Source organism: Sturnus vulgaris, chromosome 8, assembly GCF_052056855.1.
Source record: "Sturnus vulgaris isolate bStuVul1 chromosome 8, bStuVul1.hap1, whole genome shotgun sequence".
NCBI lineage: Eukaryota > Metazoa > Chordata > Aves > Passeriformes > Sturnidae > Sturnus > Sturnus vulgaris.
In genome coordinates this window covers 20,233,038-20,249,741 of record NC_142250.1, presented here as the reverse complement: position 1 = coordinate 20,249,741, position 16,704 = coordinate 20,233,038, and the positions used below count along the sequence as shown (strand labels likewise).

The window sequence follows — 16,704 nt, the reverse complement described above, 5'->3', positions numbered from 1 at the left end:
CATAACTTTGTTACCTTTCATTTGATATTTGGCCTTTGACTTTAATTACTGCACATGTACTACAAGGCAATCAATACATTACCCTGTAATGAATGCACAATTCATCTTTTGTACCACAATAATTTAATAAGCTTCCTGGTGAAAATATTTCTGTACTTTATGCAAAGGTGTGTTTTCTGTGGCTTAGAACAGAAATATTCTGGACTTAGAAGACAATGCTCATAAGGTCATTATTTGTGAATCATCTTTGCAGCTGTTTGACAGATGTGTTTGCTGTTTGACATAAGTTTTTCCTGTTTTACAGCAATATTAAAAAGATTCCTGAAAACAATCTGCTTAATTTCAATTTCTTTTTTATAAAAAAGCAGCTGCAATACCTAACTATTAACCAGTACAAGCTCTAGGGAAAATATTTTATTCATAGGGGTTTATCTTTAAACTTCCTCTAAAGACAGATTTTGTGATGATGTGTAGTGGAATCTGGCCACATCCAGCAGTTGATAAGCATTTCCCACTTCTGTGTTCTTTGTTCATGCAAAACTCGCTGGAGATCGAGGCTCACTGATACGCATTCATTTGGAACAAAAGATAAGCCATTCTTTAAAGAGATCACACTACTTGACAAGTCAGGATAAACTGAAAACAAAGGAAAATCTACTGTCCCATTTCATTCATAGGGAAGTGAGGCAGTGGTTGGTGATTTGTCCAAGGTTACAGAGTTTTGGAAAACTTGGGAACTAAGCACAGATGATAAAATCTCTGATTCTTTGTCTACACACAAAACTATCTTTCCTCAGTCAGAAAAGAGGATCATACTGCTCTGGATGATTTCTGATGAGACATTATTTAGCATATAATGTGCACTGAGCGGAATTTGCACAGATCCTAATATGCAAGAGGTGTGTTATGGTAGAGAACCTCAGTCTGTGCCTATGGTCACTCTTCTTACTTCAGAAATGGTATTGAGATCACCCTTTGTGCTCGACCGTCTAGTTGCCAATCAGGACAAGATGCAGTGCAAATGTGAACAAAAAGGACCCATTTATTGAAAACAGTGCCTGCCATAAAAAGCTCACCAAACAAGTAAACAGATGCTAGTCCTCAGATTCATGTAGCATAAAACCTTGTAAGTCATACTCTGTGATCAGACAGTAGCTCTGTCCACAGAGCAGCCAAACTTGTAATCTTATTTTGGAGAAGTAACTGTTTTACCAGCATTGAGACTGCTGTTAAGCTTTCCTATAGATACCATTTTATCTCAACTTAAAAGCAAGTATATCAAGGACAGCCACTGCATAGCTGTAAGGTTATGAAATCATGTGTGCAGGGGGAAACGGGTGTCCTCATTTTTCTGTAAACATCTTCATTGAGTTCCATGGACTCAGAACTGCTTCATGCTGATGTCTCTGTGTACCCTAGTACCCCATCTGCAACGGAAAAAATACTTAAAAATATCCACACATGACAAAATGGGTGTTACTGTATACAAGAGCGTTGTCAGGTTTAAATAATTGACTTTAAAAAGTAGCAACCTTTCCTAATATAATCATGTTTCCTTTAACAACAGGCCCCTCTGTGACAGAACTAATACAGCACTGCAGAGTGCCCGTGCTGAGAAAGAGCAGCAGTCGCTGCCATCTAGGGGCAAATCGCGACAGGGCTGATCGCAACCGGTCCCTCGGGCCCTTGGCACAGAGCCGCTCCGTGTCTCTTAGCTGCAGAATAAACTCAGCCAGACAAACGGAACAGAGGGCTTGTGGGCAGATTACACTTACTGACTGAAATTATGCACCTACAGGTGCGGCAAGAAGCTCTCACAGGAACATTCTTTCTATGGGATAACAGAAATACTGAGTGGAATTATTTTCTTTTGAAAAAATAATGCAGTCGTTCAAATGAGCAAAATGGGGCACTCCTTCCACAGGCAGGGTCTGCACGGTGTGTTGCATCCACACTGGATATTTTTTTGGTGCTGCATAAGTCAAGTTCCCAACATCTGAAGGAATGCAAGTTTATCTACACTATTCTCTCATCATTTACAGTGAGCAGTAATAAATAGTACTTTAAATGATACTTTGCATAATCTGAACGGTTTAATTATTGGAATTACATAAGAACAGTAACTCCAGCTGCAAAACACTCCATTACTAGTGAAGGGCAATGGTATTTCTCACAGCTATTAAATCAGAAAGCTGGACTCAACATGAAGATTACCTGCCTACTGCTTGCAAAGCTGATTAAATATTATTATAATACCACAAAAAACAGAAGTCGGTTGAGCTCTTTATGCAGAAAAGAGAGCTTGCCCTTGCAGGCTAAGCAGACTGAGAGTTAGGAGTCCACTATTAGCTGAATCTTTTAAATGTCCAGTAATGTGTGTGGTGGAAGGGCACAGCACTTATAAATATATGTGTATTACTGAAGTGTGGTTTGCACATAATCTTGCATGGGGGTTTCTTTGTAGGGTTAGAATTAAGCTTGTGAAACCAAAGAAGTATTATGTATTGCCATACTGCTACAATCAGATTTGTCTTGGTCACTTACTTTGTGCACACCAGGAATAACAGAACCTCATATTTCATTCCTGCTTCTCCAGTCCCAACAGCATGGAACAACTAGCACTGGATCCCAGAACCACAACTCAGAATAGCTGAGATTGCAAGGAAGCTCTGGGAACCATCCAGTCTAAACCCTCCAACTCCCTGCAGTGTCACCTTGAGCTCAGGACTCTATTCACATGGATTTTGAGTATCTCCAGGATGGACACTCCTTGACATGTCTAGGCAGCCTGTTCTGCTATTTGACCATCTTCACCTCTTCAGAGTAAAAGGTTTTTTTGTGATGTTTAAAGAAAATTTCCTGGATTTTAGTTTGTGCCCATAGCATGTTGTCCAATCTTTGGATACCACTAAGAGGAATCTATTTCTGCTTCTTTACCTCTTTATTCCCTCCCATTTAGGAATTTGTACCTATTGATAAGATCCCTCGAGCATTCTCTTCTCCATGCTAAACAGCACAAACTCTTTCAGCCTCTCCTTAAACAACAGACATTTCTTAGTTCCAATTTCTTAATCATCACAGTGGCCTTAATATGCAAATACTGGTTTAGAGAGATTATAAGATTCCATCCAACAACCTATTGAAATTAGGAAGTAGAGTTTTTGGTGCCTTTTGACAAATGATGGTTGCTGTTTGAATACCACTTAAGGACTGATCAAGGAGTGAGAAAAACAACAGGGAAATCAAGAAAAGACACAGGGTATGGAGGATATCTCGGATGCAGTCTGAAATATCTGCCAATGATCACCTCTGCTTTTTTACCTAAACATAATTGTTCAGTGTCCTCCCATATGAAGTAGGTGGCTATTCAGAATTCACTGCCTTTTCTGCACAGCACCAGTTACACATTCATGCCTGAGGGACAGTGAACTTTTTGCAATCCTGTTCTGAATTATACAGCTATTTAGCGTTCTCATTAAACCATTCAAAAACAAAACCCCAAAAAGCAGTTAAAATGCCTGAGAGCAGTACACCCCCAGCCAGGCGACAGACACAATGGAGACTATACAGTAGCTGTCCAGCACCCCAGCTCATTACACAACCTAGCAATTAACTGAGGTTGCCTGTGCTCCCTCCCCTCCCTGCATTTGTTCTCATGAGAGATGACAATCCCTTCTTCTCCTTCCTGTTCAACACTCTTGGAAAGACATGCCAATGACTGTAGGCTTTCCTTTCCCATCACACTGCTGTAAAAAGCTTCTAACTACTTCCATTACCACTTCCCTTCATGGCTGAAGCAGATTTATTCCAGGCAAAGCACCAGTTGCAGTACCTCTTGGCTCATTCCGTACACCTACCAATAGTTCCCAAGGCAGAAACAACATGCTGTGAGCTTGCTTAATGCCAGCACCTTTGGATAAGTGACAAGGACACTATGAGAAATAATGAACATTAGGGAAATGTAGCTATAGCAACACAAGTATTCACAAAGTAAATCCCCACCATAAGCACAAGGAAACTGCTGTTATTGTATTTGTAAAAGTGCTGATAAAGCAGGAGCTTGGGCTACAACATCAGGAGAAAGCATGTCTTGCCACAAATGGTGACACATGCAAAACACCCCATAGCAGACAGAGACTTAGCTAGCTCACTTTCAGAAATGTTGGGTGAAACAACAGATCCAAATCTGAGTCTTTACAAGAAAATCCCAAACTTCTCCCAGTTCTTTATTTTACTACTCCAGATTTTACTGCAGGTTTAGCACCATGTCATCAAAGAAGCCATCCTGGTGGCATTCTCATGCTGATCAGGAGGCTACCATTGTTCCAGAAGCAGAAACTGAACCTTGGTCACTCTTAACCTATGCTGCTTTCAGCCTTTTTTATCCACTGGAAGTGTGCAAAACTTGTAGTTGAATATTCAACAGGAACACAGACGATGCTTTCTGACTTTTTAAAAAATCCTAAGCTGAAACAATTGAATAACTCTTGGGGAATTTTGACTTTTGCTTGATATAAGAACCAAAAAATTAGTTTATTTAACTTGTAATAGCACTACACATATTCCTGCAGAACTCTGGTTTCCTCTTTTCATGATATCTATGATTCATTTTAAGACAGGTTCCTTAACAGTATCATGCCTCATTTTTTTTGTCTACTACTTTGCTGTCTTAAAGAAGATGCATGTGTCACAGGTAATGCTTGGGAAGTGTTGGGTGAGTCCTCAAGGAAAAGACAATACAAGACATGAAATAGTCTTCATGCTTGCACTTTTCAGTTACCACACATTCCCCTTCATCTCTGTGTGTGAGTTAGGACACATGTAGCATATACTATCTCTATTATTTGGAAATTAGCACTGAATCATTGAGGGAAAAATTTCACTGAGGGAAAAATTTCACTAAGGGAAAGAGCAGGATTCTGCTAAGATATTACTGGAAAACTGAGTAGGAACAAAGTGGTATTTCACATCTAGAAATTCTGCTAGTATCACCTAACTTGAGTCACTTAGCATGGACTCAGCATCGTTTCTTTTGCTTGACAGCAATTTTAGATCAAAAGACATAAAACTGTTCCCATAGACAGAATCCAGACAAAGCCTGGAATGCCATCAACACTGGGATGACCACACCTCTCAGCTCAATACAAATACAAGACTCCTTCAGAGCAACATTGCTCTAGGCAAGAGCATCTCCTTCCAGAGCACTCCATGCCAGAAAATCTCCTGCTGAGATTTTCAATGACATAGAGATTTCTCCACCTATTCCTCCTCTCATCAACATTCATTTAGATTCCTTGCTAAGAGCTGGGTGGCTGCTGGGTTATGCTCTTCTGCTAGATTTTGTCAGTGACCCAAAAGGTTCAATTATCCCAGGAGTCCTCTTGGGATTTACACAACACTTCTTTGAGCTCTATCAAAGCATCTGATGAAACACAGTTACTTCCTTGGAGTTCTGAGATTAAACACAGATTAAACTTGGAGCACAAACAAGTAAGTAGGTTAAAAGTATCCAATTAATAAAACATCATTTTCCTTTTCCTTTGTCAACAGTTCTCCCCTCTTAGTAGTTCCATTAATAGGGCAGAAGGTTTACACACCTCACTTCTGGTTGTGCACCTTGACTCCCAGTTTTTTGTAAAGTTTCTGAGGAGCTCAAAGTGCAGTTAGTCTACCTCCAGGTGGTCAGGACTTCACTGATCAATGGCCTGTAGCCAGCTGAATGGATTACAGCCTTGGGCTGGGCAGGAAAGAAGAGCTGCTACCAAAGCTGCTGCTCTGTTTAGCTTCAGTCCAACTTGCCTCAAAATCATTACAAGGCACAGATGGGGGTAATGTGCCCATTACTCCCAGGTCCATATCCCCATGGAGGAGCTATGTCCTCTCTACAGCTGTCAGCCAGAGGGTTTACACATGTTCAATTCCCTTCACAGTTCCCCTCCAAAATGCCAGCACTTCTCTTCCTGTCTGGCTGTTCCTTGAACACTGATTGGGATGTGAGTGATCTGCTTTTAACTCTCAGTTACTTCTATAACAGGTGAGAGCACCAGGCCTGTATATTGCTACTGTCTTAACTTCTGGAAGAGGTAGAATATACTGTCTCCAAATTCATCTCATGTCACAAACACAAACATGATGTGTACTGGTATGTGAGAAAGCTGGCAAGTCTGAGAAGGGCATCTGCATTAGTGTGGACACTTTTGCCTGCCATGGGAGCAGGCTAATAATGGATATAGATTGCTAACAAATTATGCAGTAAATGGGGATAGCCTGGAGAATTTCCACCTTTCTTTAACTTTTTGTAGTAATGTTCTTTTTTTCTTTGTTCTCATCTTCTGATAAATCACAGAATAATCTACACTAAAATCTGACATCAGTTCAATCCTCAAGACACAGTAAAATGTGTGTTTGCATATGGATGCATGTATGTGACACTGCTTTCTACAGTACACAATCAAAAATATTCAATCAAGTGTCCTTTCACAGCTAGTAGAGACTTTGTAAGTCTGGATTTTACCTTCATTCCTATCTGGTCAGGAGAATCTTTCTGATCCAAAAGATGAAATGTGTATAGCATAATGTTGAACAAGGCTTTCTGAGCATGGACTTAACAGCTTACCACTGTGTCATAATAGTGCCATGAACTCCTCATTATCAGCAGAACTCTGCATCCAGCTCCAGCGCTGGTCAGGGAAGCTAAAATAATGGTTTTACTCTAAATAATGGTCAAACTAAACTCCAAAGATTTCATCTAGTCTACCATGTTAAAGGCCTAAGGTCTACCCAGCTAACTTTAGGTTTGTGTCCTGTGCTCACTATGGCTGTGCAAACACCCACTCGCCAGACCAGCTTTCAGCAAGGGCCATCTGTGTGCAGTTCTGTGCTTGCATGAACACAAGGCAAGGGCTTGCAGAGTCCTGGCAGGATGGGTGCTGACAATGGCCTGTCAGAGGGGGAAATCACCCAGTGAGAATATGTGTGATGGACCCACTGGAGTGAATTAGGTCACCTCATGCTGTCAGAAACAATAGGGACAGGGCTCATACAATGGCAAACAGTCTCATATATGAAGGTCTGCGGACAATGGGTTCTGCTAAAAAGGTTATCAGTAGTGATACTACACATCATGACATTGCTGCAGAGATGAACTGGCACGTGAAGGGAAGCAGAGGTCTAAGCAGCTCAAGGCACACAAATGGAATCTTTAGAATAAAAAAAATTTTCTCCTAAGTAGCTAAGAGGGCATCTGCTTTGGACTTGATAGTCTGAAAATCCTCCCTGCTTTGTCCTCTAACCTAAATCTTTCTTACCAAAGAATGAAAAGATAAATAAGCTGCAGCAATAGGCTGCAATTGTTTAAACTTACCAGTGGCTTTAAGGTCCCATTCAGTATCCTTCAACGTGTGTCCACTTTCTGGACTCTCAGCTGCACCTAGACCTATGGTGTAGCCTTCATAATCGCTTCTGAAAAGTTTGACCATCATTTTACGCTCCTAAATTCATTCTTTCCCACTAGAAATCCTAAAAAGAGAGGAAGAAGAAAAGGACATTGATTAATAACCTATTGATTCAGACTTTCTTTATCAAAGACCTCACAAAACCTCTGGCAAATGCAGAGAATTATCTGTTTTTCAGGGGACATACTGTTCCAATATCTAAGACACTGGGATAAAATCTTGCTGGTTATTATTTTCTCCATCTTGTGAAGGAAGCTATAGAAATGCTGTACACAGCTAGAGCCAAAAAGTGCACTTGCAAAAATGAGAGGAAAGGCAATAACACGTTTATGGGATTTAAAAGATGCAGAAAAAAAGGGAAAACCTATTCAGCTACATATTCATGCAGATCAAATGGGATAATGAATGTGAACTTTGTGCAATACCCTTCCTCTTTCCTTACAAGAATTACCCTGAATATAACTTTAACTTCACTACCTTTCCTTTCACTGAATTTTTGTGCCCACTGCCAGACCCACACCTCATCCTAACTCTAACACATATCTAACTGCTCACGAGTGGGTCACTGAACAAATCCACATTCCAGGCTAAGGTACTATATGTGCTTTTTGCAAATTTAAACATGATGGAGACTGATTATATCATGGGGGCCTAGAGCTGCATGATGAACACTTGCAACCTGCATAATATGGGTTTTATACTGAGAATATGACCAGAGCGATAAAAAAGATGGCATTTACATTCCTGCAAAAATCCAGTGACAAATTCCTTGTATTCCTTGTATTTCAACTCTATTATGTCCCACCAGCATTTCAAACCCTTTGATCTCTGAACTATACAGCGTTCAGATGTATCATTATAACATCATGTTTCGATTCTGTACTCTTGTGATTCCGAGCATGAAATCAATAATTTTTTTTGTTGCTGGTTTCGGGGAACTGTTTCTAAAATTTGTTTTTATAAATTATTTTGCAGTCATCACAAAAGGCTTGTGATCCTTCCAGTTCCCACCAGATGTCACCAAGCTCTCAAGGATCTCTGGAGTTAGGGCAGCAGAAGCCTCTTGCTTGAGTGCCAATCATGTACAGAGTCTTTCCCTTTTCAAGAGAACAGGGTAAGGAGCTGAGGACAGTCTTTCCTTGTCAGCAGATGAAACACTGTTGAATTACCAGTGGGCCAAAGTTGTTATGATTTCACTGCTGTTGAACAGTTTTATCTGAAAGGAGTCAATCTTTTTTCACTTACTACTAGGGAATAACACGAGTTCTGCTCTTCTCTACCTGAAACACATGTCAGGGCAGGAAGCAGATACAATAACATGCACAAGAAGCAAGCTTGTGTTACTGCCTTCCAGTCCACATACTCAGATGAAATGGTCTGCTTGAGACTGTACAGGGAGTACTGAACTAAACTGGGCACTGAAGCCAGCTTTCCATACCCATTTTGAAAAACATTTGCCAGTAAGCATTTTGCTTTTCTAGGCAGTGGTTCTCTTCTGAGTTTTACTGAGTGCTGAGCATTGTGGTGTCCTGCACAGTATAAATGCCTGAGGTCTCACTACTCAAATATGTCTGTTCCCCAAGAATGAGCCAGCTTGCCAAGAGCCTCTCCTCAATGCATCACAATTGGCAGAATAGCACTCTCAAGGCTCTGCCATCAGAGGAAATGTTCAGACTCAAAGAGATTAGATGCACAGACTAAGTAAGATGAATAGAAGTTGACAAATATCCAAGATGTATTTTTGAGAATGAAGAGGCTGAGCTGAAAATGAATGGATTTTAATGAGAGAAGGAAAGGAAATTCACCATGAATTGCAGACATTTATTGTCCTGAAAGGACATTGTTTCCCATGGCCCCAGAACAAACATGAAAGGAACACATTTCATGAGGTATTGTTGGGGCTGGCTTGACTATGGCAGCTTGGGCTTGGATGGAACTTTTCACGGAGGGCTTCAAATAATTTCTCTTCTGAGAGCATTATTTATGGGCTTTTTACAGACACTGAAGTACACATTAGGACAAAATTACTTGGCCTTACAGTGAACAGATCCCAGAGCTGGGAAAGTGAATCCTGATCAGTATCAATGAACTCTGCCCTAGTGCCTTATTTCTGCAACCTTGCACATGAGGAAACTTGGCAGCTGGTTTTTTTTTGCACTAGCTCTCACAAATGACATTGTACTGAAGCAATCATTGTCCATAAGAATAGCAGAGCCTGTCTGTCCTTTGTAGCTGGGAATAGATTGCACACAGCTCCCTACAGAGTACATAGCAGCCAAGGGCATGCAGAAGAACAAACACTGTTTGAGCAGACTTGTTGGTGCCCTGACAAGCTGACAACAGTCTCAGGGTGATTCAGCTCAGGAGATAGTCTCATGTGTTATTCCTGTGACTCAGCAGCTCACCCTAGTTAGTCCCGTGTCCTCCCCACTGCAGCTATCAGTGTTCTCTTCCTGGCCTATCAAAATAGCTTTCAGTCTAAACTGGAATATCCTCATTTAAGGTGTGAGTTGACTCTAAGAGATGTGTATGTCTTTTGAGAAGTTCATGACTGCAGATTGAACACACACCAACTACTCACCACTTCATAATTACATGGTCCCAGTTCTTATTCCTGGGAAGGAGAGGGGAAGTACAATTCCAGCCTGGGCTTTCTCCCCACTTTTTTTTCCCCACATCAATTAAAGTGATCTATATAGTTATCACAAGCACCTCTTCTGGGAACTTTTTACTCACCTGGGACAATGACTAAAATCAGTATCATTGTATTTCCAATGCTTTCTTTTCTGACAGAATAGTAATTTATCTTCCTGCCATAAACATCTCGCTTTGACATGTACACAGAAACAGCCAACATTTAAAAGGCAAGGTAGACATTGTAATTGTCATCTAGTACAGAATCAAATTGCTTCTTTTCTCCCTCGCATCAGCATCCATTGTCATGACAAACTCTACTTACACACACGTGACTCTGGAATTAGAAAAACAAACGTCTGCCATTTACAGAAAATCTCTTTTCTCCTTCCCTACAGGCAGACATGATCACAACTGACACAATGCCTTTGCTCCCACAACAGCCAGCCTCGTTCAGTTTGGTGCAGCCCATGCTATTGAATGTCCACTACTTCTGGTACCCAGTGCAGCTCCACAGTAGCTGATGGCAGTAGTAGAGGGCAGCTCTTTTGCAGCAGCCTGATCTGCAGTCAGATCCAAGACCACAATGTTGCTATGAACCTGAAAGGCCAACTGAATATTTTGCTTTTTATTTGTTTTGTAACTGATGGGAAAATGTCCACCTTTGATGCTATTGTGAGGAGTTCAAGCTATAAAGTAGAAGGCTAGCAGGACTCTGATCAGCTGAACGCTAACTTCAAATCTAAAAGGCCCCTATTTTACTTCTGACTCTTCTTGATCCATTTGGCTTCTCAATATTGTTCTATTTCTCATCTCTTAATTATAACTCATCATTATTTTCCCAATTAAAAAAAAAAAACAGATGAAGGGAAAAGAATGGGGGAAAAAAGCAACAATGAATTTCAAAATGTATCTGAAAAGCCAAAACTTCTTTGGTTTCCTGAAATCTAGACAAAACTGTAAAGGCCCCCAGAAACAGTTCCTGTTTCCAAGCACTTCAGTAAGCAAGTTGAGACAGAGATTAATTTAATTCTTCGTTAAAAAAACTTCCTTAGAGGTCAACTTACCTTGAATGGTTGTGCTGTAATGAATCATTAATAGAGAGAAATCAATTTCCAGTATCACTATCATATCATGCTGTCAGAAATAAGTGCACCTACCTACTATGGCTCAGGTTTGGTTACTTTAGTCCTGCTGTAGGGAGGCAGCCCTACCTGCTGCCTGGCCCTACTGCAAAGCAGAACAGCACATGCCATCCCAAGACAGCACACACAGAAATACCCAACTCCTCAGTTGCATTGATGGTCCTTGTTTGCCTGTATGTACTTCCTTGACAAAGAAACGAGTCTCACAGCAGTTGACCATAGAAATCTCCTTGTAGTGAAGATTTGTGGTTTCTCTCAGTCATGCAGTCCCTTCAGGCTTAGTTGCATTCCAGTCTGGGTTTAAAAAATTGTTAATGGAAAATAGTTCCACACCCAGTGGCTAATTACTTTCTCCCTCAGAAGTAAAATCTTGGGTTTGTTATGAATTCTCTACTCTTAATGTTAGTCTTAAGGGATAGCAGAAAGGCCTAAAGGGGACAAAGGAGATCCTGCAGTACCTATAATATTGTTCTTATGATTCTCCCTTCTAAACTCTACTTTTAAGTAACTGATAATTAGGATTTAAAACCCAGATTTGTGCTGATTCATGTCTGCAAACCTAAAGCATGAAAAATGTATCAGTGATATTCACTGAACTTTCTATAATTCCTCTTATCTCAGAAGGTTTAGTATTGCTGACATCAAATGCCTGATAATAAGAGAGGCCATTCTTCAAAAATTGGAGATTCATTAAAAAACGAGCATTTATTTTTTATTCAGTAGTGTTCCAATTGTTCAGTTATATGTTCAGATTTTCTTCCTCAGCCACAAGCATATTTTACTTCATAAGCAGACGACTCCATGACCAAGATATGCAAGGGGGAAAAAGGAAAAAAAAAAAAAAAGGCAAAATACTTCTCTTTAAAGCACAGGACTTAGCAATGCTGACAATTCCTACACGGTTCCAAATGAAACTGCATAGGCCATAAGTAGTAGGAAATTTCTTGCTGGCACCCAAAAGTTCAGAGGATATGCTTTCCTTCATGCCCTAATAGCACTAAAAAGGAAAAAAAGATATGAATATACACACAAACTGTGATTATGTTCCTGGAAGGAAATGTATCAGGTTGGCATGCAGGAAAGGAGCCTTGGTGTTCTCCAGAAGGTTCCTCAGTTTCCAATATGAGAGGCATTGGCTATTGTACAAACTCCATATCAACAAAGCAGTTGTGACCATCTAAAATGCACAGTACAGCCTGGAAAGCCACATTCAGATCCACATTAGGGACAATACACATTTAAGGAAACTACTCTGGTTCTTCTTATTCCCTCACTGGACTCTGAGATATTTAGGAGCCAGAATCTTATGGACCTCTTCTCTGTCCAGATTTTGGTTCAGCTGCCTCTTTGGCACAAAACAAAGCATAATGAGCTCTAACAGCCCCTCAGTTGCCCATCTTGCCTGAAAGAAGGTCACTCCAACTGGGGCATCTGGCAAGCTAAAAGTAGCAGCACAGTATTTTGAGCGTGAAAGGCAATGCTGAGAAATTAAGTCATTTGGTTCCCAAGCACAGCTGGCTGCCTTCATGTCCCTGAGAGGACTAGGACTTGGGGGAAATTGCATGTTTCAAACTGTCCTTATTAACTAGGCATTTCATTTAAATTGTACTTAGCACCTGCCTCCAATTACCTGACTTCAAGGCCCATGCGTGACAGAAGCTGGAGCTCTGATTAAATCCATGCTTTGTACTAGTGAGCCATTAAGCCAAATCAAGGCTCACCGCTCCTTTGAAGGAGATCATTTGTCTTCATTAAAAGTGTCCATCCCTGATTGCCCTGACAGGAGCTTCTCCCTGAAAGATAATAAGGTCTGTTATTGTTGAGAGGTAAAATAATGTATTGCAGCCCTCTAGAGAGTGATTTGTATTTATTAATGTTCTCACAAATTACTGTACCCTGATTAACCTGTGACTGTGACAGGCAGCAGGGTGTGCTGCTCATCATGGCCATTCATGCTGGCCACTGTCTCTCCTCAGATCACTGAGGGGTAACAGCACATAAGGAGGGAACCTCCTGGCCACCAGTGATGCCTTAGGTCCGCCAGGGAGTGATGGACAAAGCCTTAGCCAGGTTGTGAAAACCCAACTAATCACATCTTTGATCAGGTCCTAATATTCAGTCTAGATACAGGGGACTATACAAACGTCAACATCTTTGATATTAATATCACTATAATACTACACATTTGAACCAGTGTCTTATACTTCTCATCCACAGAGATTCAAGTATTTTACAAAGGAGGTCCTTGGTGAAATTTCAGCTGTGAGGAAAGGGAAAAAAATGGAAATTCAAAACTTTCTCACAATCACCTGAGAAGCCAGGAAAAAAATGCAGGCCCAGAATTCATGTTTTTAAGCCACTAGCCATACCATTTAGCACACTGAAAACTGTACAAATCCTAAATCACTGTCCTTTTGTGACAATCAAAATCAAACTAGAATCAGTGCTCTTATAGTTTGCTACAATAGCCAATTCTGGCTAAACTAAGCTTATTCCATTCCCTGGCCGTTAGGTAATTGTCATCAGGCCACTATTCTGGGGTTCACCTTCTGTGAGAAAAGTGTCAGACAAACACTTCCTAGAGCCCAAGTGAGAAAATAGGAATCTGTCTGAAGATCTGCTCTCATCTGTGCTATCAAACTTCTCTTAGTTCAGCAGAATTCAAATAGGAACATTTGAGTCCGTCCTCTACAAATGAAGTAGATACAGTGTGGGAAGAAATTAAAAGAAAGCAGAATTTCAGAGCAAAATCAAAAGGGATTTTCCAACTTCAGGGTATAGCCAGTTCCAGTTGCTTCTAGTATGTCTCCAAGTCAGAGAACTATGGGGTCATACTCCTTAAATTCACAACCAAACTCAGCTTTTGATACAGTGACAGAAAATGGATTTGTGCTCTGGCTGCTCTAAAGCAGAGACAGAAACTTCCCAAGCAGAAAGGCTCCACGGCATTATTATGTTATGGAGACAAAGGCTGTCAGGCAACTGCAACCATGGCCATGGAGTGAGCAGAGGCTGATAGCCCCCAGAGGAGCAGAGCCAGCAGCACTGCAGTGTGTGAGAGCTGTGCTCATGCAGAAAGCACACCCAGGCTCAGATTAGCCATACTCTGCTAAGGCATGTGAGAGCCAAGGGGACCCATTGTATGCCCTTCTGTAAAATTGTCTTTTGGTCTGTAATAGGAGAAAGCACTTGGCTGCCAAAATAATTTAGTCTGCACAGCTGAGGGATGGCCAGGGAGAAGTTTCAGTAGCCTGGAGGCTGGTAAACTACTATTGCAGATTGAAGCTACAACTCTCCAACTTTCTAAACTTTGAATCTCTTGTTTTGGCATGTCTCATCATTTCTTTAAATATACACTTAAACAGTCATTTGTTTAGAACTGATTTACTAGTGACATTAGCCAGACGAAGAAGCACAGCATGTGACCCTAAAATTCTTCAAATGTCTCTTTAAAACTCTCTTCCATAACGATCTGTACAAAACACTGGGTAATGTTTAGACAACTGAAATATCCTCACACTTGTTTTAAGTATCCAACTGTCAGGCCACAAAGAGTCTGAGTTTGCTACAGCCATCCCTTCTGAATATGGCTCTCATTCATTAAGCCTGGCAGCTCAGAAGCTTTTATTTTTTTATTATCAAATTCCCTGTCACATTGGCCGCAGAAATAGCCAGCACTTTATAACTCCTTTTACTACACATATTCTTTACCTCTCACCTTGTACATTTTTCCTGGTGTTCCATTTTACTCATGCTTCACAAGTGATATCTAGCTGTCACACAGAACTACTTGCAGAATTTCCAGTGGAAGCTTCATTGTTATCTACTGACTTCAACAAAGTAACACCTGAAAAGTACTCAGAAAATCTGAGTTCATAATTCCAACTTTTAAATTAATGAGGTTTGGAGTTGAAAATTTGTATTAAGTTCATCCATCTTATACAGCACATACACATCTCTGGGTGAACAGATGTGAAATAATTTAAAGTTTTGTCTTATAAAGTATGTTTATTGTTCTGCAGTGAAATTTTGTATAATTCTCTTTCTCTTGGAATTTTTTAAATGAAACATAAGTAATACCCAGGGATGTAGGCTGTCTAGCTCACTTCTATAATAAATCATGCATATGAGTATTCTGCAGCTCCATTTATTAGCAGTAGAAGTGATATGGGAAGGCATTTTATCTAAAAGTACACACTGAAAGGAACACAGACTTCACTTTCACACTGTATTTTACCTTGCCATCAGAGCTGTTTGAGCCAAGAGAGTCAAACAACTGAGAGGTCAGAAAGAAGAGAGCAAAGTCTGACAGACTCACATGTGGCCTGTCAGTACCTTACCAAGAGCAAGCTCTCTGCTCTCATAAGCAGCCTGGATTCCTCATCATTCCTCACGTGAAACTAAAACCTGCTATCTCTCTTCATGGGTGGCTGAGAACATCTTAATGTGTGGCTGAGAACATCAGCCACTTATCAGAAGCTGGTTGATCTGGCAGAGGCATGTTTATTGGAATGTAATGTTCAGGTGGTTTTGATGATGCCCGTGTCACTAAAAATGGGGTAGTTCTGTGTATCCTGTGATTCTCTGCACACCACAGCATTTTAGATTTCTCTAGTCTGAGCTTGAAGTCTTTAATTGCTCCATTACACCAATCCTCTGCCATTTCCTCTCAGCCCAGGAATCCTTTGGTATCCTGTCTTGTTATCTCCAAGGCAAATATGAATAAGGGTCTTGATGATTGGATAAATAGTGCAGAAAATAGATGTGAGGGGCTGCAAAGTGTATACATTATGAATAGTATTGCAATAACATCTTTAATCCCTTAATGAGGGCACTTTGTCAGGGCAAGGGAAGATAGACTGAGGGATTTTGCTGCTGCACACAGAAGCCCAAAGAATGCCCTTAAGCTAACAAATGCAACCAACATCACAATACATTCTTACTTACTATCTCCATACTCCATGAAACTTGCACTCATTTGCACATGTTTTCAGAAATGCTGTTTTTATTCTCACGGAAGGATTCTCTTGCATATAGAAATATATTTATTGGCTTTAACAACAGCATAGAAGGAGAGCTATAAGCTGAACAACAATTGAGAACAGCTGAGATCTACACACCTTTGTTGGGCATTTTGGGCAACACTTTTCATGATCTGCTTGCAGAAGTTGCCACAAACTGGTAGAGTGCTGTGTTCGGAAAATCCTCAATTGCTGCCTACATTTACATGGGAAAGTCTGCATGAACCTAGTAGCCAAGAAAATACAGTCTAGAGAGCTGATGGTCTTACACTGCTTTATTTCCCAGAGCTCTGGAGGATGCCTGCTAATGCTCTAACATATCTAGGGCCTTCTGGGGGGCAGGCCAGATTTCTGTCCATGATCAGAAACAGCATGCAAGAGGCTTGTCTTGTGGTGTTCTGGCATTTCTGCCTCCAGACCCAGATGGAAACCAAACATGAAAGAACATCT

General features: G+C 40.7%; 1 protein-coding gene across 2 annotated transcripts in view; it reads right to left on the bottom strand.

Annotated features, from left to right (window-relative positions):
• The window catches only part of MAPK8 (mitogen-activated protein kinase 8), a 242,209-nt gene that overhangs the window by 119,738 nt on the left and 105,767 nt on the right, over positions 1-16,704 (bottom strand). Inside the window, exons 3-4 of one of the 2 annotated variants that reach the window (XM_088169083.1) lie at positions 12,864-13,026; positions 7,364-7,518 (exon numbers count right to left, since the gene is read on the bottom strand). The gene's annotated coding sequence lies outside the window, so the exon portion shown is untranslated. The remainder of the gene's footprint in view (positions 1-7,363; positions 7,519-12,863; positions 13,027-16,704) is intronic. The other variant, XM_088169082.1, reaches the window with a different exon arrangement.